The sequence below is a fragment of the Larimichthys crocea genome, chromosome VIII (genome assembly GCF_000972845.2).
Source record: "Larimichthys crocea isolate SSNF chromosome VIII, L_crocea_2.0, whole genome shotgun sequence".
NCBI classification, from domain to species: Eukaryota; Metazoa; Chordata; class Actinopteri; family Sciaenidae; genus Larimichthys; species Larimichthys crocea.
Window position 1 is genome coordinate 20,398,676 of NC_040018.1, and position 15,348 is coordinate 20,414,023.

Below are 15,348 nucleotides of genomic sequence, written 5' to 3' on the forward strand. Positions count from 1 at the left end.
TTTGTTCAGTGATTCATGTCCCCCTCAGGGTTGTTAACTTTTCCTAGAGCTCTATCACAGAGTCAAGAAATTGTATCTAACAATAACCAATTAGTGCTTAGTAGATATTTAGTAAATGTTAGCATGCAAACACACTAAACTAAGTTAAAGGACATGTGAATGGTAAACATTATAGCAGTTAAACATTTCCATTTAATTGCTTGTAGATGTATTATTGTGTTGTTGTGCAAGAAAGATAAACAATCTAGGCTTTTTACTTACATGAACATCAATGGTCATCATCCATCTTAGATTGCAACAAACTTTACACTGCAAAGACTATTCTACAAATAGTTCAAAACACACACCCATTACTTCATACTGGTATTAGAAAGTGAATGTGATTAGCTTATAAGTTCCCTGATCAGCAACTGTCATTAATGAACACATTATTAAACCATTAATCAAACCAATAATTAACAGCAGTCAACATCAGACAACTGTATCACACTTTAGCAGTCAGTGTTTCTCTAAGTGGTGAAAAGCATACATATGTATAAAAGTATACATATTAGTAGTTTAGTAATTAAACTAAAGTCTGTCTTTAAGAAATATGAGCTATTAATGACTCCTTACATGTCTGTAAAAACACTACAAACATAAAATATAGGACATCATATGTCAACAATTTTTTTGTCAGTTCGGCATCAATATAATACATAAAGATAAAGTTTATCACCTTCTTTGATTAGTGAAATAGATACACACCAATTCACTGTCTATTTTTTTCTTTCTTTACACGTAGCTGTCCACTTGCTTCCTTTTGTGATTTGACTGGAACATCAAGATGAGAAGAAGACTATTTCCAACAAAGCGACTGTCAACAGACTGTTATTTAACTGGTTGTATAATGAATGAAAACATACAGATAAATGTTACAAAGGAGCGGGTCTGTGATAAATGCGTAGACTTATAAAAAGTATATAACTTATAACAGTGCAGTCCCAGTACATCTGCAGAACTATTTGTGTTAATCTGTTGTCACTTCTTACTGTTAAACTAATTAACTAATAAATGATGCTTGTAGAACTGTTGTATGAAAGCAAGATCACACAATTCTTTGTCCAGGTGTCAGCTAATCTGCTCCTCAGTAGATGATCTTCAGGCTATGAGATTTACACAGAAACATCAATCCAAACTAATCAACTCCATCTGGTCAGTTTAAGAGCCCTAAGAACATTTTCCCTAGTAATTCATCCATCAATCAATTTACACACCACACTGGGTGCTAATTAGTTAGGCTGCAACTAACGATTATTTTCATTATTGATTTATTGTCGATCATTATTTGTTTGGTTGTTTGGTCCATACACACAAAGATTTTTAGAAAAAAAAAGCCAGATATATTCATTTGGGAAGCCGAAATCTTAAAAATATGACTACATATGACTCAAAATGAATCACATAGAAATAGTATATAAATATATAATATATAAATAGTTGACAACTAACCATAACAGCTCTACTATTAACAGTTTCCACACTTTATCTGCAGGCTGTGCACTGAAATTGACTGGTGCAATACATTACATCCAGATTCCCAGTCACCACAGCCATGGGGAGCCACAGGCCAACTCTTGGAGGGGAAATAATGTCAGACCTAATATGATAGCAGAGTATTTTATGAATGAGAAGGACCTCTACTGTGCCTGAATGCCTGAGTAACAACAAACCTATTCACACTATCTGCACGTATCCTTCCAGTAATCCTCTCTAGGCCTCTCTAACAGTATTACCTCTCACTGTTAATAATGTTTGTATTGTTCCTGTATAGGATTTTTCATAAAGAAAAAGAAAGATGAAAGATAAAAACATATAATCCATAATTTCCTCAAACTTTTTGTTTTGCTTAATTGTATATTCTATATCTGTGTCATGTCATATGACCTGCTGAATAATTTTACTTTTAATGCTATGATGACCTAATTTCCCAGAAGGAATGAATAATATTTGGAGTTATCTTGAACCTACCACTAAACCGAAACCACGATATAGGTGGTGAGTGCACACAGAAGAGTCTGTTGAAGATGCTTGTCCGGTGAATGGGTTGGATGAAAATCTGTCTTGAATTTTTCTTCCCATTTCTTTTTGATCTCCAAAATTTGTATGGTTTACCAATGCTGTCTTCCTTTCAAGTTGTCTGAGTATGCTCATCTTTCCTTCAAATGGATTACTTGGATCTCTCAGTCCATCACTATTTGAATATGCATTTGTTGCTTCTTCTAGGACAGTTAAACAAGCTTCCTGATTGAATTCTTGATGGTGAGATGTGGCTGTGACTACCATTAGCTTAGCTACCATAACAGCCCCAAAGCTTCTTTCTGAGACATGTCCACGCCATGTTTCATGTTTTGATTTTCTTGATATTTTTTCTCCATACATCAGCTTAAATTCAGATTAGTTGTATAAAAAAAAAAAAAAGATCTGTGTGTAGACCAAAAATGCCGTCACATGCTCACTTGTGCCACTGTTATCCAGAATATACTAACGTACCTGTGGGTTTATCAAGGCAGCAGTTGGCAAGGTACTATACTGAACATCCTTGGTGTAATATTAAATATTGAACATGACAGTGAGATACTGAATTTCTGAATAGTTCTCAATAAATAAATAAATAAATAGGGCAAATCATTTAAAAAAAAGAAAGAAATGGTGTAAGAAACATGTGGGCCTCAATAGCGAGGTGGTTAGATAACCATTCTTTGTAAGAGCTTGCCCCAGCCAAACAGACTTGTGATTTAGGGGTCACAAGTCATTGACCTGATCCATATTGCATTGTCTAAAGAATGAGGATTGGTTGCCTTTGTCTGCATTGGAAAGACTTGATGATTTGTGGCATGCTGTGGTTCAGGCTTGTCCATAGGTTTAAATGGATGTTTGGGTCATTAATCTCTATAAGGAGAGGGGATGGCACCAGTATACAGGTCATTTTAAGGAGCTCCATATCCTAGATGATGCATCATCGCCAGCAGCTTACCTTTACACATACTCATCTTTGTTTCCACATCTGACAGGATCCCTTAACAACCACAGAGGCTCAGAGGGCCAGAAACAGTCTAAGTTGCAAAAAGATGAGACCAAAGTCACTCTCTGGCTGAATAACTCTTGTGAATACAGATTACAATGCCATAATCATAAGTTTTTATTGCCGATATAGGGAGTAATATATCCAAGGAAAAGGCGGGGAAAATCTTCAAGTGATTATGGGATCGTTTTCTTCCATCTTACTGCACTGAATTGGACAGATAAATCAAAGACCCAAGAAAGACAATGCTAATATACAGAATGATAACAGAAAAGTAAACTATAAAAACTCTTCCTCATATGATACGATATGATAAGAAAAGTTGAATGATATATGATACTTCATATCATTCAACTTTTTGTGTAATTGTTTTAATTCCTTTTCATCTTATTTGATCTGGTGCAGGTACAAAAGTGAACGCTAGAGGGCAGCGAAAAAAAACAGAAGAGAGATGGAAGGGCATAAAGTGAGACACAAAGTGGAAGAAAGGTGGAGAAATGCTCACTTTGGAGTAGATAGCCTGCTGAATGTTTGTGTACTCCAAGAAAAAACTGTAGCTGAGGACTTAAGCTTAATCACATGTGGGACAAAGGATATATGTTTTGTGTGAGTGTGTCTGTGCTAACTAAGCTAAAGTTAGCGAGTCGCTGGACTTGAGGACACTATTCCTGCCCTGAATTGTTTCCTGACAAGGACTATAGGGCTTTAATTTGGGTTATTATCCTTTCAAAAGATAAATAATATTTGTACTACATTCAAAAAGAAAATATAAGTAAACTGTTGTTCCCTTTGATGAGTTGTCTGGACTCATTTGGTTAAAGTGCAACTAGTTCAAACAGAAAATCTGACGGTTCACGCAAACTTTTATGGTACCTCAGGAAATCAAAACCAAACATTATAGTCAACGCAGTATAAGGTAGCAACTTACAGGTATATAATAACATTTTGCTTTGTTAGAGCTTGGCTAGCTGTTTCCCCTTTATTTTATTTTATTGTCTTGTACTGTCAGTTACTGACTGTAGCTTTACATTTAGTGTACAGGTTGAGAGTGATATCAATATTAGTATTGAACCCTAACAAAAAGGCAAATACATGTAGAGTTTTAAATAACAAGCTGTTGTTTTATTTGTGCTATGTGCAAGACAATTTCTTGTCTTGGAGTCTTGTTGTCAATTTTTTTTTTTTTGGGCCTTTTCAAGCTTTTTATTTGGATAGAGACAGCTGAAGAGTGACAGGAACGTGGGGAGAGAGAGACGGGAATGACATGCGGGAAAGAGCCACAAGTCGGATTCAAACCCTGGGCTGCCACAGCAAGGACTGCGCCTTCGCACGTAGGGCCGCTGCTCTACCAACTGAGCTAAACACCACCCCTGGTTAGCCTTTTTTATTCTGTTTCCAGTCTTTATGCTAAACTAACCCAACCAGCTGTTGGCTGTAGCCATACATTTACAGACCCAAGAGGGGTTTTATTAATTTATTGAACTCTCTTTCATCATCTTGCAAGGCATACCATGTATTTCGGTTGAATGAACACACTTGATTGGCTTATTCAGGGAGACTTACAGCAAAGAGAGTTACCTACTTTCAGCATGTTACATAATATGTCATGAGAAAGGAGGCCTTTAAATATCTGCATCTTAATCATGTTTGCTGATTATTCCTGGGTTAAGGGTGCAAGGGAAAGGGACACAAATGGAAGTGATGTGATGGCATCCAGTATGGAGAGAAGATAATTTCCAAACTCATGGTCGAAGATAAATACAAAAACGGTAAGGTCATACTGTTGGATGGCATTTCAACACCACAAGTCAAGTCCACATTTTCATCTGAATATTATAATATTGTCAAAAAAAAAAAAAGAGAGACATTAGCAAAAATTGTCCATAAGGCTTAAAGATAAAACAGCAGCCTACTGGAGAAAGGCAATTAAGGACTATATGAGCTGTAATATCCAGGAAAATAATTGGTTGTCTAATCCACAAGCAAAGTGCTTAGGTAGATCCTTTTTCTCTTTATTCTGTCATTTTATTCAGTGCAACTGCAAAGCATTGCCAATGATTGAGAGTCAGGATAGGCTGTGCTCTGTTGTTTAGAAAAGTACTGCTTTTACTGCTCAATGGTGATGACTCACCATCTGCACGTTTGTGTTGCCTCCCCCCAAACCCAGCTAAAAAGGGCAGATTTGCATATGTTTAATTTGAGCACACTGGGTGTGCTTTGAATGAATATTGCCTAAAACAGGTTTGTGTTTGTGTTTGATCTGGGAATACAGGGAGTGAAGAAAACAGTGCTTAATGGCAGTTAAGAGACAACACAATACGTGACGACTGTGCTATGCATTCTTAATTGGCCATGTCAATTATCGTACATTTAGACTTGTTAAAGAGCATCTAATATACCCTGCTACTAATACCAACTGAGACCTGGTTGCTAATATAACTTGAACTATCTCTGGCTCAATTAAAAGGCAACCAGGGATGTTAACCCAGAACAGTAAATGCCATTCTGTTCATGAGTAGCTGGTGAGTTTTATTGAAGAATTCAGAGCACATCAATATTCCCATCCAGATGTCAAGAGCTGTACAGTTAGAATAGCTAACTAACTTGTGATAGTACTGTGGTATATTGATATACATTTATTATTAATTTTATTTAAGGTTGGGTCATAATTAGTGATACTACAGGACTGATGCTATACTGGAATAAAGCTTTATTTCTACTGGTGCTGGGAAACAAGTGTTTGCTTTTATCTTTTTGTTGTGGTTATCTACACACAGGTTTAATCTACTGATCTACGGATTGGATTTTTGAAAGCAGTTTTTGTTTAGAGTTATTGCCTTGCAACATAGCTTCATGATCAAATCTTTAAGTTTACTTGCATGTACTCTGTTTATGACATTTTGAAGGTGTCAACATCGCTGAAACTGTAAACTGTTTAACTATTTAATATGTATATTATATGAGGATTAACTAATAATTATCAAATGAAATCAAATCAAATCAATTTTTATTTGTATAGCCCAAAGTCACAAAGTACATTTGCCTCTGAGGGCTTTACAATCTGTACAGGGAGTGACACCCTCTGTCCTTAGACCCTCGGTTCGAGTGAGGAAAAACTTGCCCACAAAAAACCCTTTAACAGGGAAAAAATGTGGAAGAAACCTCAGGAAGAGTCACAGAGGAGGGATCCCTGTCCCAGGACGGACAGACGGGCAATGGATGCCACGTGTACAGGACAGATCAACACAAATATATTGTACAATTACAATGACTGACAAAATGACACTGAATGATAAAATGACCACAGTAGCAGATATGGTAGCAATAATGACAGTAATAAATGTGTAGTGGACGTCGTGCAGAACCACAGCAGCAGCCACGATACACGTAATTATAATAAGTAATTACAGTAATGAGTTGTTACTAGCTTTGTGCAGCTGAAAACCAATCAATGACAAGAGGATTTTTTTTCAAGGTATTTCAGTGCTTCTTTTGCTAGTGGTAACTCTTTTCCAACTGCTATAACAAAATAAAATATGATCTGTATTAGCCATGTTTTGTCTGATGGCTTACAGATGATTGGAATCAGAGGCAAAAATAAGTCTGCAGCATCCCTAAATAATATAGTATCAGTCAGTTCTTGAGTATTCAGTTAGAGTTATTCAGGAACAACTTATTAAAGATTTATTCACATTATTATCAAGTTGGTCTTGTTCCTCACTCGTTTCTTAGTAACGCCTTACAATTTAGTGCACCTTATTTAATAGTTTTACCCAGCTGAAACCATAAAGGGAGTAACCAACTCTCAGTCTATAAATCAGAGAAACTGCTCTCAGGGTCCTTCAGAAACTTCTATTTTAAATCATGTAAAAAAATGTTCCTGTTTTTTCCAAAATGGTTCATGGGTAAAACAAACTGAGGTGTAGTACTGCAGGGCTCAGGGCCAGAGACGCAGAGACGGAGCTATGTACCTCTTACCCAACAGGTAATGTTACGGTGAATTGTTAATGAAGGCATGGCTGATGGTTTGTTTGTTTCAGCTGGTGAAGTGATGGCACATTAGAATGTCATTAGTGATATTGGTTGTATTCAGCAGGGGCTGCTACTGCTGCACGATAATAAAATGCTTTGGAATGAGGCCATGATGCGTTGAAAAAAGTTAGCCTGAGGGAGGACAGCTGTAATATCTTACACTACTATTGTTGTGGTTTCAGAAGTGCTGCTGTCAAAATAAATCGCATTGATGACTGTCTAGCTATTGATTATCCACCACGTTCATTGGTAATAAATTGATTGAATGCTTTGAAGTATACTAAGCCAAAATAATATGTCTCCAGTAATTTACACTTCCATTTTCCACACTGACATATTTCTATCGAGGCTCACCAAAGGTGGGATATAATTTATTAGCATTCAAGCTGCACCACCTCTTTACAAAGATACAATTTGTACCAGTACAGTATAATTTAATTTCCACAATGTTTACACTTTCTCATATTTGCTCATGTTTTCAAAACTAGAGACATAAACACCTTTTAATAGCATAGTTTAGAAAAGGGAAAACAATGGCAATGATTATTGATTTTATTATTTCAAAGAAAAGGCCAAACCAGTCTTACTTCCAAGTCCTGTCCCGCTAGTGACCTCGGAGCACATACAGTATGTGATTACTTGTTAGTTTCACCAAATAGTTCAGGACAGGGCACAGAGCTTGCTCAGATAGAGATTCATTGCCCTTTAGAGTTTGGTCATTTGTCTTCCAAATGAAGATTCCTTTAACGAGCCATTAAAGATACGTTGGTGATCTCTCCTAAGCCACAGGATATTGGTGCAGGCCCAATAAACACGTTCATGGCAAAGAAAATTACTTTACATGACAGAGCATGGGATGATCAGTGAGAAGGAGGGAGAGTCAATCCTGTATTGATTCCCCTCTCTCCCCACAGGCTCAGCACATAGCTCAGTCCTTTGGCAAGAGCTAGTCAGGTTCTTAGTAGGAACCAGTTAGATAGGCCGGTAGAGCCAGTGGCTGTGTTCTGAAAAGGCCTGAAATTAGAAACTTGTACAAGAGAATGTGAAACTATTTGTGCTGTATTGAATTCTGCTGACCGGTTGTATAGAAGCGATACCAAACCCCTTTGTGGGATCCACAATGAGGCAGTTAAAAACTCATCTGTCCACGGGCTCTCCATATGGCTGGATGTGGAGTGGTGGAGCACCTCTAATAACCTTTATGGGCCTGCTTGGGGTCCAGGGAGCTGCCTGCATAATGATCTCAGCTCAGGCTGAGCGCTGAAATCATAAATCAGCTGAGCACGCTCAGGCTGAGCTAGTGTCCTCATGGCCTCATGGCACAAGTCATCTGTTTGGCTGGGAGTGTCCCAGAACCTTCTCTCTAGGACAATGATACTCTGTTAATGTCCCCGCCTGAGAAATCAGTCTGGGATGGGATGCTTGTAAAATGATTAGAGCTTTTCAATATGTCATTCTGTCCTTATTGTGCCGGCTTAAATCAAATTGGCAAATACTTTGTATGACTTTAGTTACCCACGTAGATGTGTAGGAGTTGAAGTTACAGAGCAGTGAAAAGGTTCAGACACTTCATTATTTGGAAGTCAATTTAATAAACTACTCTACTTCTGGACTTGAACTTGCAGTACCTACCACTGTCAAATTACTCATGGTGCTTTTAGTGTAATCTTTGGTTGAATGATTTTTCCTTCGATGGTGTACAATGCTTTGACTTCTAAAATATAGTTGCTCTTGTTTGGTGAGCATGTCAGGGGTGAAACCAATACATTTGCAGTATAACCCAGCTGAGGCAGTGATTTATGTGCATTCAACAGTGTTCCAAATAGCCATCAACACACCATGGAGCACATTTTGTGCCTGTAGACTGTCAGACCTTCAACTAAACTTTTACTCTTCTCTGACAATTACTTTTTCCATTTCTAGAGACATCTCTGATTTGAATATTCCCGATGCAGTGCATGCCAATGTGCGTCTTTCTACATTGTAATATGGAATAAACGTTGGATGTTTGACAGCGCCTCCCTGGAAGATTTGTTGATAACAAGGTGCAGGGTATTTCTCCAGGGTGCCTGGCAGGAGCCAACCCTTGGCTTTACAATATAAACAGAAAATGAGGGTCAAGCCCAGGCCATTCCTACATCAAGCCTCAGAGAGATTGCCAGCAGATGAAATCTGATGAATGGGAAACCACTGCCAAGGCCCATGATTCAAATCACCCAGCCTCTGTGTTTTCTCTTTTGTTTTAATTGTTTTGCTTTGCAGATGCTGTCAAGTTTGACCCAATAGCAGACCGCCTATTCACCCCTTCTGAATTAGAGGTGAAAGACTCACATCTGCACACTCTTCTAAAGGTTACCTAAGATCTCTTGAATCTAAAGTCCACCAGAGAGATGCACAACGATGCAGAGGCAATGCATCTCAAATATGTAATTAACTTCTGCCTCTTGTTTTCTGTATCTTTCCACACAATGTACCAGCTGTTCTTGTCAGGCAAGAGGAAGGGAAGGTGCAAAGCATCTTTTTATTTTTAGAGCTCTGAATTCCACACAAGCCTCCACTTGAATGGGTATTATAATTTTCCATATTTTTCATGCATGTATTTTATTCATTTTCTTTGTCAGCACCAAACAATACCGCATATCTCCGTGTGTCAATCAAGTATGATAATAATGTCAGGGTCTACTGTTGAAATGCTTAGGAGTGACATACTTGTGAAGCTTAGAGAAAAATGAAAATGATCTCATGACTCTCAGGGCGAGTGCCTAAACTTCATGTGGTTAGAGCAACACATGGACCCTGTCTCTGAGTGATAAGCCTTTAGTCAGCAAGGATACATCATCTTCCACCCAGACAGTCTTTTGCATTAGCAGTTTAAACCAGATTAGATATGCACACTGTACATCACACTAAGGAGCTGTTTTCAAAGGAGCACTTTGCATCTCATACATCAAAACAGGCAAGCCATGCTTTAACTATAACTGTCATGTATGCCATTACCCTTAATGATGCAATGACACACTGAGGTTGCCAAGTAACGAGACTCACTACCTCCATTATTCCTACCACTATGGCCACAGTTTAGCCTTGTGTGTGAATGATATAGCTATAATAATAATGGGGCAGATAACGCTGCAATTCCATAACGCATTTTACAGACACGTGGTTCTAAAAGCTCCTCACAGGCATCTAGAGTAAATAAGCCCTGCAATAAACCACAAGCCATTCATAAATTACTCAGTGCTTGACTGCTTTGTGTGGAACCTTTGGGTCACTGCTGGTTCAGTGCTGCTTGAATAGACTCAAATCTAAATGTAAAGCTTACTGTGTAATTGTACGGTCTGCTGTAGCTCGAGAACAGGCACTCAGCCTGCTAACTGAGATTATGAAGGGCTAAAGCCTATGGCCATCTCTGCAGAGACCCAGGGTTATTGGAAAGAAAACATCAGGCTGTGGGATGATGGGAAGCCAGTCAGGGTCTTCACTCTTGGCCATTGGTAATACTCTACCAATTAATAAATCCTTTATTATTCACTTATTCATGGGCACTGGATCTACATGGGAGCAATCCTTTAGTAGGATTAATACATTCTTAATTGTCCTCTGTGGTAAGGACTCAACCTTAGTACAGTACAAGTACATGGTGTAGCAGATGAGTTACCAGGCTACACCATGCTTTTTGCAGATACTGAATCTATACTGATAAAAATGCCTCATGAATACTTATTATGCTGGCAGTGAGTCCAAGATAGTCTTCTTTTACTGAATCAAAACTTTTGTGCCTTCAATTGTTCTTTGGAAACTTTGTATTTTCCATATTTATGAGTTTTATCACAGAATCTTTATATCAGGGATGCATGATTTATCAGTATCGGCCATATTTATTTGAAACTACAGAGACCTTTCTGGAATGGCTATTGTTCCTTCATGCCAGAGACAACGGTTGCTGTGTGCAATTGTTTGTTTGTTTGTTTTTTTTGCTATGTGCTGACATATTAGAAATATACTTAAAATGCTGTTTTATTAATCGGTGGAGCTGTGAAAAGCACAGTTTATGTCGATGCAATATATTATTTGTTACAGGTAATCAAAAGCAAGTGCAAAACAGTGTATTTATGAGACATTGTTATCACTATAGACCCAGTGGGTGTCTGCAGTACATTAGTGTTTATAAGTATCTTATAAGGCCCCTCTTGACTATGAATTAGTGCTTGTTAGAAGTATTTTAATACCCCAGCCATGTACTATTGGGTCACTGAGACAGCATGTCCCAAAGTGTAGAGTTAGCAATAAAAAGAACAGTAGTGCAGAGAGAATTAGACATTTCAGAAAACATGGACAAATGCTTGAGTAATATTTGTTCGCAGACTTGGTTGCCTGTTCTGTATTTGATTATCTTTAATTGAGGTATTTTCACTCCTGAGTAGTTCTCTGGAGTGCACTTACACTGTAGTTGATGTAGTTGAGTTGAATGAAACTTTACTGAACTAACAGTGCTTTGGCCAGTTCAAACTATTTTACTACTCTTTCCAATGTATTAATGTGAAATAAGGTGTTTTTGTGTGTGTGTGTGTGTGTGTGTGTGTGTGTGTGTGTGTGTGTGTGTGTGTGTGTGTGTGTGTGTGCGTGGTATGTTCAACCCTATATGACTATGTTTCTGTATGGAGATCCAGACAAAAAGGACAGCTGTCTGCTGTGAACTGGCACAAATATACTCTATAGGTCTTGTTTGACCCAGTCATTAATAGCTATTGGTAATGTTGCTGCAGGCAAGAAGACACTGTTACAATACAATATGGAAGATATTTGTGGGCATTCATCTCTAGAGATTTTTGAATAAAGTACCGAGTCCAAAAAACAAACATCTAGTGTTGTATATTCAGCTGGTATCTTCTTGGCTCATTATTCCTCAATTCATTTCTCAATTTGGTAAAAGCTGCAAACTGGTAGTCCATCTCATGCTTGTATTCCAATGGCAGCAATGTCACTATATTAAGAACCCTGAACAATCACACAGGTATCTGTCACAAAACAAAAAAAAAGAATGACAACATGATAAGTCAGCATGCCCACTAACAGGAGTGTGAGGCACGCACACATAGTCCAGAGAAGACATCTAATCAGGCAGCATAAGTGAAAACATGGGTTTGATGCAGGTGTGTCAAGGCTTTAAAGGCTAATTTGCAGGAAATTCAGAGTTATTTGAGTAAAAGCTTATTTATTTAATTTTTTTTCATCATTATTTATTTTTTTGTAGGACTCCTTCTTCAGCTTGACGGCATCCCTCACCGCCAGTGTCCACCAGCGGGTTCGGGAGCTGCCGCCACAACAGGCACCGACCACCTTACGGCCACAGCTCCGGTCAGCTCCCTCGACAATGGAGGCACAGAACAAAGTCCACTCGGACTCAATGTCTCCCACCTCCCCCGGGACGTTGGTGAAGCTCTCCCGGAGGTGCAAGTTGAAACTCTTTCTGACCAGAGATTCAGCCAGGCGTTCCCCGCAAACCCGCACAGGCCTGCCAGGTCTGACCACCATCCTCCCCCACCATCGGAGCCAACTCACCACCAGTTGGTGATCAGTTAACAGCTCCGCCCCTCTCTTTACCTGAGTGTCCAAAACATGTGGCCACAAGTCCGACGATGTGACCACAAAGTCAGTCATCAAACTGCAGCCAAGGGCGTCCTTGTGCCAAGTGCACATATGGACACCCTTATGTTTGAACATGGTGTTCGTTATGGACAATCCATGATGAGCACAGAAGTCCAATTACAGAACACCACTTGGGTTCAGATCAGGGGGGCCGTTCCTCCCAATCGCGCCCCTCCAGATTTCACTGACGCTGCCCATGTGAGCATTGAAGTCCCCCAGGAGGACGAGGGAGTCCCCAGAGGGAGTGCTCTCCAGCATCCTCTCCAAAGAGGGTGGGTGGGTACTCCGAACTGCTGTTCAGTGCATAGGCACAGATGACAGTCAGGACCCGTCCCCCCACCTGAAGGCAAAGGGAGGCTATCCTCTCGTCCACCAGGGTGAACCCCAACGTACAGGCGCCGAGCCGGGGGGAAACAAGCCTTCCGACCCCCGCTCTGCACCTCTCACCGGGGGCAACTCCAGAGTGGTAGAGCGTCCAACCCCTCTCAAGGAAACTGGTTCCGGAGCCCACGCTGTGTGTCGAAGTGAGCCCAATTATATCCTCGCACACCAGCTCAGGCTCCTTCCCCGCCAGAGAGGTGACGTTCCACGTCCCCAGAGCCAGCTTCTGCAGCCGCCGGGGGTTGGACCGCCAGGGTCCCCGCCTCCGACTGCCACCCAACTCTCTCCTGTGACCCCTCCCATGGGAAGAGCACCGGTAGGTAGACATGCAAATATAATAGTACACTTTGTACCCTTAACCCCTCCCTCTTGGAGCACCCAGTGAAAACCTCCTAAAATAGTGTCTTAGCCAGAAGCAGTTGACAAAGCCAGGACCTTCTTGGTGCAAGGAAATGTTATCTGAACTGACTTTTGAATACATCAAAACCTACTATTTAAGCCCACATGATGAGGTCCCCTCAAGCGGGCAAGGAAAGGATTAGGGTTAAGAGGCTGCTACCTGCATGTACTTGTATTTTACAACATGTACAGGATGAGAAATGTGCCATGGAGAACTTAAAGGCTAGATTAAAATTGTTTGCAGCCCCCACTAAAGAAGTATGTTTCTGTAATGCTGAACCCCTGCCTTCATTATTGGTTTTACCCTTTCCCTATCAGACCACAGAACCCTCCGTCCTGTGCTCCTCTCTGGTGATGTTCTGGGTTCAACCTTGATCTTCTCCAGCACTTGGACCTTTGGTTTAGTATGTTCTGCACTAATGCCCACTGTTTTTGGTGTCTTTGGTTCTGGTCTTGGTACTCTTCCTGTTTCTTTTAGTGGCCCCAATGTTCTGCATGCTGGAGACCTTTTACTGGTCTTATCAGGCAACACCTCCCTGTTATTTGGTGAGCTTTTTCCATCTTTAACTTGACCTACTGTCCTCTTCTATGGTATAGGTGGGAGAACAAGCTTTTGTTAAGTTATTGGTATCATGGTTTTGGGTTTGGTGGTCATATTGGCTGCCCTGGATTTTTCTGGAATCTGCGGTAGCACAAGGCGGCATGTTTCTGGCATTTTCTTGATTGCATCAGTGGTTCCTTCACTCTTTTGTTGATGAGGTTTGATGTATTTAAAGTGTAACTCACCCCATTGTTCTTGGTAGTGGAAAGAAACATCTTTAAAATCAGCTTCAGGGTATGACCTTCTGAAGTCGATCAGCTCAAACAGATAATCATTTAAAAAGCCAGGGATGTCGGTTGGTTGAGAGAGGAGTGTCGCCCTGGTAATACACTCCACTATGGTCTTGAGTCCGATTTTTTTTGGATCCATCTTCAAGTCTGACGCACAGTCAGACTGTGTGATCTGAAATGAGACTGGAGTCACAGTGCCTTCTCTGATAGACCTTATGAAGTCACAGAATTTTCTGGTTCTAAATTCTGTTGCTCATGGTTTTGTTTTTCTGGAATGTTTCCACCTTTGACCACACACTTCACTTCTAAAAAAACTGTGTTTATAATACATTTATATATATATAACTATCACCAGCACACCTATTTATCACTTCTAATGCTTGAATTTGTCAAAATCTTTGCAGCCATATTCTTTGTTGCCTTTGTGCTCCTACGGTAGAGCAATGAAAACACACATCAACGATTCAAATGTCACTTACAAAACAATGACCTCAAGTAATTGTATAAAATATGAATGACTCACTACTTATTTACATATATTTGTTTTTTGTTTTACTTTGGCCTGAAATCTCAAGTCTTTTCAGGTGAATGAGTGACAGTAGATACTGCAAGTTCACTCCTTATGAAGGCTTCATTAATATGCAAGTATATTGTGTTTTGGAGATTCCTGGTTTAAAGTGTCAATTAACTTTGTTATCAGATATTGGTTTATTTTTATTAGAATATATATTAGAATTTATATTTATTTTAATTACTAACAAATATATGAGGTGTATTCTTAACCACCTTGATTGACAGACTGATAACAATTCAAACCATAGGGATAGTTTAGTTTATTATACTAGTCTAAGCCGCTTTTTTAATATGTTAGCTCCAAAGTTTTGTACTTTTTTGTATTAAATTCCCTTGTTTCCATGAAAAGTATTTCACCGCTGAACTTCGTTGGGGGGGTAGGAATACAATTTCTTTTACAAAAATTTTAACTGGAAGAA